This window comes from Dromiciops gliroides, chromosome 2 (genome assembly GCF_019393635.1).
Source record: "Dromiciops gliroides isolate mDroGli1 chromosome 2, mDroGli1.pri, whole genome shotgun sequence".
Taxonomy (NCBI): Eukaryota; Metazoa; Chordata; class Mammalia; order Microbiotheria; family Microbiotheriidae; genus Dromiciops; species Dromiciops gliroides.
In genome coordinates, this window is record NC_057862.1 from 642,422,279 (window position 1) to 642,434,401 (window position 12,123).

General features: G+C 48.9%; 1 protein-coding gene across 5 annotated transcripts in view; it reads left to right on the forward strand.

Annotated features, from left to right (window-relative positions):
- The window catches only part of GSE1 (Gse1 coiled-coil protein), an 819,103-nt gene that overhangs the window by 750,542 nt on the left and 56,438 nt on the right, over positions 1-12,123 (forward strand). The window lies entirely within an intron of this gene.

The window sequence follows — 12,123 nt, forward strand, 5'->3', positions numbered from 1 at the left end:
GGTAAAGCCTCCGGCCCCTTCTCAGAATCATAGTTTTAAATGGATGAAGATAAAAATATAATGAAATTTAATTATCCAGACATTTTTTAAAAACCAAGTTCCCAGACACCAGGTAAGGAACCTGTGCTCTGGATGAATGTGTGCCAAGGTCAGCTCTCCGTCCCGCCCTCCTGAGAATTAGGAGAGGGCCCACCCTCTGTCCTCACCTCCCTCTCCCCACTACACTTCCAGAATCAAAGAATGAGAGGAGCTGGGCCAGCCCCTTATTTTGTGTCAGTAAGGACATTAAAGGCCCATAGAAGGGAAGTAACTCACCAGGGCATATAGCAAGAGCTTAGACCAGAACTTGGGGCATTTCCTGGATCCTGTCCCATTGAACCTATTCGGCGGATCACTGGCCGTGTTTCTTCTCGTTAGACAATCTTTCCTGAAGCAGAAATGGGTCCCTGTTTTCTATCCATGGTGTGTGAAAGGTCAGAGGGACAGAGCTTCAGATCATTAGGAGAAATGAAGGAGTTGGCTCCACCTGAACGTCCCCATCCATTCAAACAAGACAGTTCTCTGTTCCTTTGGTGCCGTTATCCTAGCCTGCTGAGGGTCTCTCTCGCCATCTCCCTTTTATTCCTTCTCTCACTTTGTCTTCCCACTCTGCTCCACATTCCCAAACCTTCACTCCACAGAAGGGGACAGCTTCAGGGTGGGCTGGAGACACTTGGGCCAGGAACCACTCACCTTCCTCCCTCCAGGATGAATGCACGAAGCCTGGGACAAGCTCCAACTGTCTCGGAATCTATTGACTGCCAACCTTACCCAACCCTGCCCTCTAGGAGGAGGGTGAGAGCCGTGATTTCTGCCTTCAATCCCTTAGCCTTCTAGATTGCAAATGCTCAATGAGAGCTTACTGAATGAAGATGGAAGGGCATTGCTGGAGCTGAGAGGAGAGAATTGCAAACATTTGGCATTAAGAGGACCCAGGTTGGACGGCCATGGTCTGCGTGACCTTGGATAATGCATATGACCTCCAAGCTTTGGTTTCCACTTTCCGCATCTGAACAAGGGAAAGGTTGATTGGACTAGGAGATCCGAAAGTTCCCTCCAGCCTATAAATATAGACTATCAGAGCTGGAAGGGGCCTCGCAAATCATCTCTTTGAACCCCTTTAGTTTACAGATTAGGAAACAGAAAGCGAAAGCTTGGAAATAGCAGAGCTGGGATGAGATTCTGGTCCAGTGCTTGCTCTCATTTCTTATGTCTAGAGGCATGGGGTGGCCCAGTGGATTATGGACGCAGGGGGACTTGAGGAATGGGAATTCAGCCTCAGATACTTGGTGACTGTGTTAGCCCAGGCAAGTCACTTAACTTTTGTCTTCCTCTATTTCCCCATCTGTAAAACAAGGGGGGAAATAGCATTTACCTCCAAGGGTGATGGTTGTGAGGACCAAATGAGATGGCATTCCAATCGTTACATGTGGAAGTGCTATATGCTATATTATTATAAAATAGTGGAAAAGTGACTTGTGCTAGACATTGAATCGGGCGACTTTATCACATTAGGCAAATACATCCAGGTTTCTCACCTTCCCAGCCAAGGACAGGAAAAGCTGGGGTAAGCCACACCACTTCTGCTCCCGACACGCATGTGTCCAGTGGCTTGTTTGCTTCCGATTCCCACATGTGGTTCTGAGGATGCCTCTATCCAGCTTGGCATTTGGGCCTCGGTTGGGTGGTCTGTGAGATCTGTTTTATTTTCTGCTCCTCTGCAGCCCTGCCACAGAGATAGTCTCAGCCACTGATTGTTGGCCCTTCCCTCTGGGAATGCACTTATACAGCCCTCTTCCACAGCCTGGCAGGATGCTCGGCAAACGGGTGAAAGAAGGAAGGGGAAGGAGTTTTCATAGGAGGAAGGCAGGTCCTTGCCAGAGATGGCGCTGGGGGCAGAGGGAGGCAGTTTTTGCGTCTGGCCTCTTCCTGCCCCCTTGATGCTGGCCTCTTTCTTTGAGAGGGAGTCTCTGGTTAGAGCCAAATCTGTTACATAGGGTCCATCCTTCTCTTGGCCCCTGGATATGTGCATCAAAGGGGCTTGGGGGTGGGAATAAAATTCTGCCCAAGCAAGCATTTATCAGCTCTTAGCACCTCTTCATTTGTCCTCTTAGGCTGCAGAGGACTCATCTTCCCAGAGGGCCTGTGAGGAGGTGGGATACCAAGGCTGGCCTAGAGACCTGTTGGCCTTAGGTAGCAGACCCTTCCTGTCACCCGTGGGCACCGCATGCTGTGTGTGTACATTCACAGCCCAGACTGCCACTGACTGGGCCTCGCCATGCTGGGCTCCGGCTTGCAAGTCAGACGAGGAGCAGATGGTCCATCCGAAGTCCCGTGTGTTCCCCTGTCACCCTCTGCCTGCCAACCTCTTCTGAGGCAGTTTCCCCAGACCAGGGATCACCTGGGGGTTTTAGCCAACTCCACCATAAGGAAAATCCCTGAGGAGGGGAGAGAGGAATCCTCAGGGCCCCACATCAGGGAATGGGAGCCAGGCCCAGAGACCTCCAGGCTTCTCTGAAGACGCCTTGTAGGAAGAGCTAGGAGGAAGGGAGGGCTGGGTGGTCCCTCTGGGCCTAGATTGTCAGCATCTTTAGGTCCTTTCTTTTCTGTCCCCTCTGGTCTCAGAGAGTCGGAGGAAAGCATAAGATTCTGGAGCCAGGATTAACAGTCTCAGCAGAAAGCTGACTTCTCTGGGTAAAAATAGCCCTTGTGATATACAACAGCCAAGCACAGGCTGGAGTCCCACACAGGTAGCCCCAGGCCTAAATGCTGTGGTTTCATACAAGATTCTCAGTCTAGCAGGCCCAGAGTCCTTGCTAACGTTTTTTGCATACCCTTCCACCTTTCCTCAGCCTAGAGGGGAGGGGCAAATGTCATATGAATAGGAAGCTGGGGAAAGAAATCTGAGGAAGTCTTTTTTTTTTCCCATTCTTGGTCCTCTCAAAAGATTGCAGGCTTGCAAACAGGATCTTAAGTTTGTCTTTTGTTTTTTCTCAGCTCTGTCTGGCATCTCCCCAGGTCTGGATAGCTAGGCATCCAGCAGTCGGGGCTACATGCCAGGGGGTGTGTGGCCTGGCTCATCAGGGAACAAAGTGTACTTTCCTAACCGTTGTGATGGCAGAAGTCTATGAGCACTTGCCCATTGGTACCCGGCTGCTCCCCTTGGATAGATCAAACCTGTGTTTTCCTTGTGATATTTCCTCTACTAGAAATTTGACTTTCGTATTTGAGGGTTTCAGTCCCAGAGTCTTTAATAATAATATAAACTTGGGGGCAGCTAGGTGGCGCAGTGGATAGAGCACCGGCCCTGGAGACAGGAGTACCTGGGTTCAAATCCGGCCTTAGACACTTAACACTTACTAGCTGTGTGACCCTGGGCAAGTCACTTAACCCCAATTGCCTCACTAAAAAAAAAATAATAATAATAATATAAACTCTAATTTCTACATTACTCTTAAGTTATATAGAGCACTTGCCTCCCAACAGCCCAGTAGAGCAGTTTGTTATATAGATCAGGGCTTCTTAAACTTTTTCCACAGGGTCATGAGAAGTTTTTGCCAGACCCTGGGTATGTAGGTATATAAAATAGATAAACAGACCTAACATTCACTGCCAAGTTTTTCAGGACCCCCACATTCAGTGATCCACAGTTTAAGAAGCTAGAGTGTAGACAATCTACTTTACAGATGAGGAAACTGAGGGACAGAGAGATTGTAACTTACATGGGTCGCAGATTCAGTGAATATCTGAGCTAACTTAAGTCGGTGCTCTTTACGGAGAGTAAAGGTAGAGACTAGAGGTAGACGGGTGTACGGTGGATACCCTGGAGTCAGGAAGACCCAAGTTCAAATCCACCCATAGACACTTAGTAGCTAGATGACCCTGGGTAAGTCAGGAGAACCTGAGTTCAAATACAGCCTCAGACACTTTACACTTACTAGCTGTGTGACCTTGGGCAAGTCACTTAACCCTCATTGCCCTGACCGCTGCACGCCGCCCCCCCCCCCCCCATAAGTCTTAAAGTGCTACAAAAGAATGGTCCTTATTTGCAAGTGACAAAAGTTGAGCTCAGTTTAGCTAACCTTGCTGAGACTTGGGGAATTCTTTCCGCTCACTTTGAACTGGACCCACCTTTCAAATGGAATTGTTAAAAGGTAGTTTATTCTGGGGGCAGCTAGGTGGCGCAGTGGATAAAGCACTGGCCCTGGATTCAGGAGGACCTGAGTTCAAATTCAGCCTCAGACACTTGACACTTAACTAGCTGTGTGACCTTGGGCAAGTCACTTAACCCTCACCCCCCCCCCCCCAAAGGAGTTTATTTTGGGCTTACTGGTCATTGAATGGAAAGTGCCCATCTGTTCAGCTGGGGGTGGGTTCCAGCAGTCATTAGGGAGGAAAAAGGCAATCTGCCCCCTTCCTCTTCTCTCCCTAAGACTTAAGCCAAAGCTTTCAACAACTCCAGGGGCCCTAACCCAGGAATGAGGGGAGTGAAAAGGGGGAAAGTGGGCCAGAATCAGGAAGAACTTCCCATTCTATCTCTATTTCCGTACTCTGGACGGTATCCAGTCTAGCACTAACTCAGACCACCGTTCTCTTTGGGGGTGACTGGGTAGAAAATCGAAGCCACCAAAGAGTGGTATGGTGGGCCTGGTGTAGTTAGAGTGGCCATCAGCTGATGTCTGCTGGGATGGAAAGGAGAATATGGCAGTCTTTTCTGCCTCCTATAGCATCTCATTCCTATGTCAACAAGCATTTATTAAATGCTTATTGTATGCTGGAGACACAAAGAAGAACAAAAATAAGGTCCTTGCTCTTGGAGGAGGCCGTGACAACACCTGTGAATGGAGGGAAGGTACTAGGGCCCTCTTGCCAGCAGGCGGTATTTGAGCTAAGTAGAGGGAAGCTTAAGGAGAGAGAGCACATTCCAGGCATGGAAGACAGCCAAAGGTTTGGAGGCTGGAGATAATAAGAGGGTCTCATCTGAGTTGCTGCAAGTAATCCAGTCTCAATGGATTGTTGCTTGTGGAGAGGGGAAGTAAAATAAAGAGGCCTGATGATGAAGAACTTTAAATGCCAACCGATTTTGTATTTGATCCTAGAAGTAATAGGGAGCCACAGGAGTTTATTATTTATGAACTGATGATGATGGTGATCCTGCAGGCCTCATTTTATCACGGTACCCTTTGAGACTTGGGAATTTTATTTGTTTGTTCATTTGTTTTTGGTGAGGCAATTGGGGTTAAGTGACTTGCCCAGGGTCACACAGCTAGTACATGTTAAGTGTCTGAGGCCGGATTTGAACTCAGGTCCTCCTGACTCCAGGGCCAGTGCTCTATCCACTGAGCCACCTAGCTGCCCCGAGACTTGGGAATTTTAGAAGCAAAAGTAGGGAGTCAGAAGATTGGGCTTTTAGATGGTGCTCTCTCCCTCGCTATGGGCATTCTGGCCCCTGGGATCGACATCTGTGCTCTTGACCCAGTCTTATTGAGGTACCTCCCAGACATAGGAAGAGTCATTCTCTTGAGAGAATCCATCATCTGCCTTCTGAAACCATGGGCGAGTCACTTCCTTTCCCTGGGTTTTAATTTTCCTCCTGAAAAGTGAGGGAGTATGTACTATGAGATGGTCTCTAAGGATTTAGGATTAGAGGTGTAGGTGATTATAAGAAAGGGAGCGGTGTATGATGAGAGGGAAGGAGCCAAGGACCTGGGAGGCTGCTCTCAGATCTGAGCGGAGAGTAAATAAAAAGCAAGACTGAATTTAGGGGCAGCTTAAGCCTAACCCTACTTTTAGCCACTGCAAGAAGTGCAATTAGAGCTAATCAACTATTCACTCCTGCCAAAGGATGCCATGCCCTACAGGAAGGCTTTTTTATTTATTTTTTATCAGCACACCTTTTGTCAGTTGCAAAAGAAAAAGAAAAGAAAAGAAAAAGAAAAAAAGCTCCCTGATGTGTGTATTTTTCTTTCTTTTTGCTATTGGCTTATCTCCATAGCACACCTTCTAACCTTCCTTAGCTTCCCTCCTCCCCTTCCTCCCCTTCCTCCCCTTCAAGTTGCTTCTTATTTTTAGCCATAGGACTGAATTCTTTCCACCGTTTCATGGGCTAATGTCTTTCCTCAGCATCGTGTCTCGAGGGTGCAGTTTAAAAATTCAATTCAGACAAAGTAATCCAAATGCCATATCATTTGCTGTACCCCGAGAGAAAGGATGAAGAGGAAAGAGGAATCTGTCCCCCTCAATAGGTTTCCGTGCTGATATGCTTCATTGAAATTTTATTTTTCCTAAAGGCTCCTAAATGTGTTCTCAGAGCAGCCAAACTACCCCTGCTAAATTACAGCGTCAGCGACTGCTGGGTGCCTGGATGCAGAAATGCACATCTGAATGTTTGTCTCACTAATGGGCTGTAGAACTGGATGGAGCCCAGCAAAAGGACAAGGCTCCACCATCAGCAGGATTTGGGTGGAGAGAGTGGTGCACTGGACCTCGGGCCCTGGAGGGGAAAAGGAGGAAGAGAAGAGTTGCGCGGGACTAGCAAAGGAAAGGCCCCATAGGTTCCAAGTTCATGGGGACCTTGGGATTTAGAACATGAAAGGACAAAGCAATCTTCTGGACCAGCCCCTTTGGTTTTTTTAGTCTTTTTTTTTTTTTAAGTGAGGCAATTGGGGTTAAGTGACTTGCCCAGGGTCACACAGTTAGTAAGTGTTAAGTGTCTGAGGCTGGATTTGAACTCAGGTACTCCTGACTCCAGGGCCGGTGCTCTATCCACTGTGCCACCTACCTGCCCCCCAGCCCCTTTGTTTTACAGAAAAGGGTACTGAGGCCAAGAGAAAGGAAGTGACCCGTTCCAAGTCACATGGATAGTGGCTAGCAGAGTCAGGCTTTGAAAGTTCCAAATCCATGATTTTTCCTAGTTACCATAGGAAGTACCTCACTGTTGGTTCCGAAGAGAAGGCATTAAGACTTGAGTTGAGCGTTTTGATGCAGTGGCCAGCAATTCTAATTCATCTGGATTTTGTCCTCACTGGTGGGCTCCACACAGCTCTTGCCCAAGCTCGGGGCCAAGTGAGAAATAGAAGATAGCCATTATAAATAATCCGAGCAGTGTCTAGTAACCATTGTCATGAACCTACGTAAGAGACTAAGATATACTGGAAACATTGCCCACATGTACGCTGACATGGAAGGAGATAGTAGAGTAGGAAGAGTACTGAGTTTGGAGATAGAAGATTAGGGTTCAGATCCTACCTCAAGCATGTGTTAGCTTTGCCAACTCGACCTGATCTTTGGGTCTTGGTCTTCTCTGTAAAATAAGGTTAGATGCTGGTTTCTAAGCGGGACCTTAAATCTCTAGATCCCTCTGCTACTTCCTTTCCCCTTCTGGGCTCCTTTTCTTCCTTTGTAAAACAGTGGTGATGGTTGGGGGTCAGGGCACAGTGGGATTAGATGGTTTTAAAGAGCCTTCCAACTCTCTGGCATTTGTTGGTGGTGTCCCACTGTCAGTAGGACATTCTGCAGTGGGAATGGGTTGTATTGAGTCAGTACCATGTGTTGTGTGAGAAGTTAGTTTCTCTTCCTTGGAGAGGACCATATCTTGGGGACATGCTAGAGGGGTTTTGTGCTCTAGATGGAGGATGGAAGTAGATGCCATGTCCTTCTAACTTGGAGATTCTATGACTCTCTAATTCTTGCCTAGGATCCCTGCTGGGAGAGATTACATGCATTCAGGGAGTCCTACTTGAGGTGAAAAAGGTATAGGCTGTGATCGTAGAACAGGCTTCTATTCTCTGTGGTCCTAGCAGCAGGCCTGTGTTAGCACTGACTGGACAGCCCTTGGCTAGAAGTGATCTAACATAGTTGATCTGAGATGCTGGGGCTGCACGGAAAGAGGGTGGCAGTCTTTGTGAACCTACTACATGCTGAGTTGCCTAGTGTGCCCCAAGCAGCTCTGTCTGAGACTTTTGAGAGGAGTATCCTGGAACCTGGCACCAGAATTTTGCTTAGCTGGGGGGAGCCCCTTATTTCTTTCTTTTTTTTTTTTAAGTGAGGCAGTTGGGGTTAAGTGACTTGCCCAGGGTCATACAGCTAGTAAGTGTCAAGTGTCTGAGGCCGGATTTGAACTCAGGTACTCCTGACTCCAGGGCCGGTGCTCTATCCACTGTGCCACCTAGCTGCCCCTGAGCCCCTTATTTCTTAACCTCAGGTTGTCATGAAACCTCAAGGGGTGTGTGTGTGTGTGTGTGTGTGTGTGTGTGTGTGTATTTTTACTTCATAAAACAGGGGCATCGAATGAGTCTTGGGTTACTGCATAGGGAGGTGGCTTCTCTAAGCCTTGCAGTCAGGAAGGCCTAGGTTCAAGTTTCGTCTCTGACACATACTGGTTATATGACTCTGGGAAAATTGCTTAAGGGCAGCTGGGCAGTGCTATAGTGGTTAGAGCACCAGGCCAAGAGTCAGGAAGATTCATCTTCCTAAGTTTAAATCTGGCCTCAGACACTAATCTGCTGTGTGACCCTGGGCAAGTCACTTAACTTTGTTTGCCTTCATTTCCTCATCTGTCAAATGAGCTGGAGAAGGAAATGGCAAGCCACTCCAGCATTTTCTGCCAAGTAAACCCCAAGTAGGGTCACAAAGAGTGAGACTCAACTGAACATGATTGAACAATAACAAATTGCTTAACCTCTTAGGTAATGCTAAGGCTATATGTAAGTAGCAGAACAATTGCTAATCTTCATCGAGAGAAATCCTGGACACCCCCCACCCCCCTCAGCCCCCTGCCAAGAAAACAAGGGGATGGGAGGGAATGGGATTCTCACAGGACATTTTTTTTTTTTAGTGAGGCATTTGGGGTTAAGTGACTTACCCAGGGTCACACAGCTAGTGTTATGGTCTGAGGCTGGATTTGAACTCAGGTCCTCCTGACTCCAGGGCCAGTGCTCTATCCACTGCACCACCTAGCTGCCCCTTGAACCTTAATTTCTTTTTTCCTTTTTTTTTTTTTTTTTAGTGAGGCAATTGGGGTTAAGTGACTTGCCCAGGGTCACACAGCTAGTAAGTGTTAAGTGTCTGAGGCTGGATTTGAACTCAGGTCCTCCTGACTCCAGGGCCGGTGCTTTATCCACTGTGCCACCTAGCTGCCCCCTCACGGGACAGTTCTGAGTAGTCCTCTAAAACTAGGATGGGAGCCCAGGGCTTCTGACTGTCGAGCCCATCCATCACTCCATGCTTCTCTGGGACTCAGTTACCTCATCTGTAAAATGATGAAGTTGAGTGAAATCGCCTCTCAGGTCCCTTCCAATTCTTAAGAACATCCTGCAGTCCCATAAATGCTCCTTCTCCCAAGTCAGGCAGTCTTGTGGCCAGTGCTGGGCTCAGAAGCCTCTTGAGGAGAGCGTCTGAGGTCCTTCACAGGCGCACCTCCAAGAAGGCTGCTCTCTTAACATTTGTTGACTGGCTGATGATGCTGTCCCTGCCTGAGGCTGTTCCCACTGACCAGTAGAAATGCATGGGTTAGGGACCGACTGTGGGAGAAAACAACAGACATTGCTTTGATTTTATTTGACTTTATTTATTTATTTAAATTGCCCTCACTGTGCCAGCAAGACTGCAGCTGGGGCCACTGCCTCCCAAGAGGCTGACAACACCTCCATTAGCTCTGACCTCTCGTGGACCCTTCGACCCTGCCCCTGTCCTCTCCTTTCCCTGCTCCCCACCCCTCGCCCCCCACAGAGCACCAAGCCCCAGCCCTTGCCCTCTGAAGCATGACACAGCAGCAGCGGCTGCCAAACTGCAGGTTAGGAGCCTGTACTGGGAGGTGGGGCTCAGGCAAGCTGTGTGACCATCTGCTTGTCCTGCCCCTGCCACAGCAGGCTGTGCCTTCCAGTGGGAAGCATTGCTACAACCTGCTTGTTGGGGGGCTCGGGGGGAGAGCAGGTCGAGGGGGGGGTCAGAGGGAGGGGAAGGGGGGAGATCGAGGGGGAGGGAGCCAGCCTTTCCCCTAGCATACATCTGGAGACAGCCACATTGCACAGAACTGGATACAGAAGGGACATATAGATCCTATCCTAGAACCTCCAAACAGACTCCGACTTAAAGGGTTAGAATCTACAACAGCAAAAGAGATTCAGTGGTGGTCCTTCCAAGAAACAAAGGTACCAAGGTTCCTCTCCTCTTTGCCAACTCTAAAAAGGGATTTGTTTTTTCCTGGTAATCAGGAGACGGAGGCCCCAGGCCCCAGTAGGGGAGAAGAAACTCATTTGCTTCTTGTGTTGGTGTGGGCATCTGTGACTTGTGATTGAGTTGCTCCTTGTTCCTAGCCCTTGAAGCATGAATCTGAAGCTAGGGGCAGAGCCCGGCCAGCTGCCCTCCCCCAGTGGTGAATTCACTTCACTCCCTGTGTTGCCCAGTCCCTCCTTCATGCGGCTTCCCCCGGCCCTGGCTTAGGTGGCATTCCTGAACAGTGATTTCACCCGGCATTCCCCTTCTCCTTGACATTGGCCAGTGCTGCTCTCCATCTTGCTTATGCCTCGACTGAGGCTAGAGAGGCATTGGGTCTGGCTGCCTCCGATGGAAAGTTGGAGGACTTCCGTTCTGAGCTGAGGATCCCATGCACCTTATGGCCTGTGCTCATCTCCTCCCCTTTCTCCTCCAATGGCTCATCTGAAATGACATTATCCTGGCATTCCCCAGATGCTATACTTGTGACTTTCCGTGATTAGGTGATTCTGGCTGGAGTCTGGATCCTCTGGTCCTGGGCTTATTTCGTGTGTCCTGGACCCCTCTGGAGGGTGGAGGGAACCTATGGGACCCCTTCTCACAGTCACATTTAAAAAAATAGAATGGAGAGGATTAGAAAAGCAACCAATTATATTGAAGAAGAATTATCAGTGTAGTAGATTTTTTTTTTAAAGTTAATGAATTTTTAGGTTAAGAAGCCCTGTTGAGGAAACCGGAGAGGGGAAAGAAAGAAGCTGGCTCGCAGTCAGTCAGTGACACAGGGTAGCAAACGGCCCAGCTGGGCCTGTGTTCTTTCCACCACTTCTTGTGCTGCCTTTTTGAAGCACTTGCGTCTTGTCCACACAAGTGGCAGAGCCAAGTCTGCTGCCTCCCACCCAACCTGTCCCTGTGGGCGGTAGAAGAACTCAGATGACTTGGATCCCTGACATGAAACGGGGCTGGGGCTTCCTGATAGATGCTGGGATTTGAATTCCAGGCTTGTTTTAGACCAGGAGAATCACTGAGTGGGAATGGCAAGCACGGGCCCAGGGGCCAGAGAAGATGACCCTATGACCTCTAAGCCTGGCATTTGGCTAGGGCAAAGAGTACAGTTCCATGTAGCTGGGCTTTTAGGGATTGGTGGCTCATCTAAGCTATCAGGATCACCGTTAGAAATCTGGCTGATAATCTGTGTCTTGGAATATCCTCTCTGGAGACTGTCTCTTTAAAAAAACCAAAACAACAACAAAGTGGGGGGTGGGGTGGGGAGGAAAAACCTTGCTTGGCATCGCGAACGAACGATCCATTTGGAAGTTCATGTACATGTGTCAATCATGACACTAGCACGGTTTGGCAAAGCAGTCATCCCCCATCCCCGTCCCCCTCCTCTATCTGGAGTCCCATCTGTTTAACTCTCTGGCGTTCTCTTTCTCTTTGTAACTGGGGGGATGGCTGTGGTTGCCACTCATGGAAATCAAGACAGGCCAAGGCTTGTTCCTCAGAGATGGCGTTTTGGGAGAGAAAGGAGGGAAAGGAGGCTCTGTGGCCCAGGGCTCACCCCACTAGGGAGCCCGAGGGTCCTTGAGGCTTGGCTGGGTTCTGATGGTTGCCTGAGGGCTGAGCAGTGGTCTACCAGGAGTGGGGCTCAGCTTGCTCCAGTGGTAGGGTTGTTGAAATAAAGTGGTCTGTCTCTTCCTGCCCTTGCTCCCCACCACCACCATCTCTCCCCCTCTCCCTCCCTTTCTCTTTCTCTGACTTCATCTCCCTCTGTCTTACACACATACTCTCTCCTCTCACACACGGACATACGCACACACTTCTGTAAGGAGGTAGCAGTAGAGAAGATTCCCATTTCTGGGAAGAGGAATC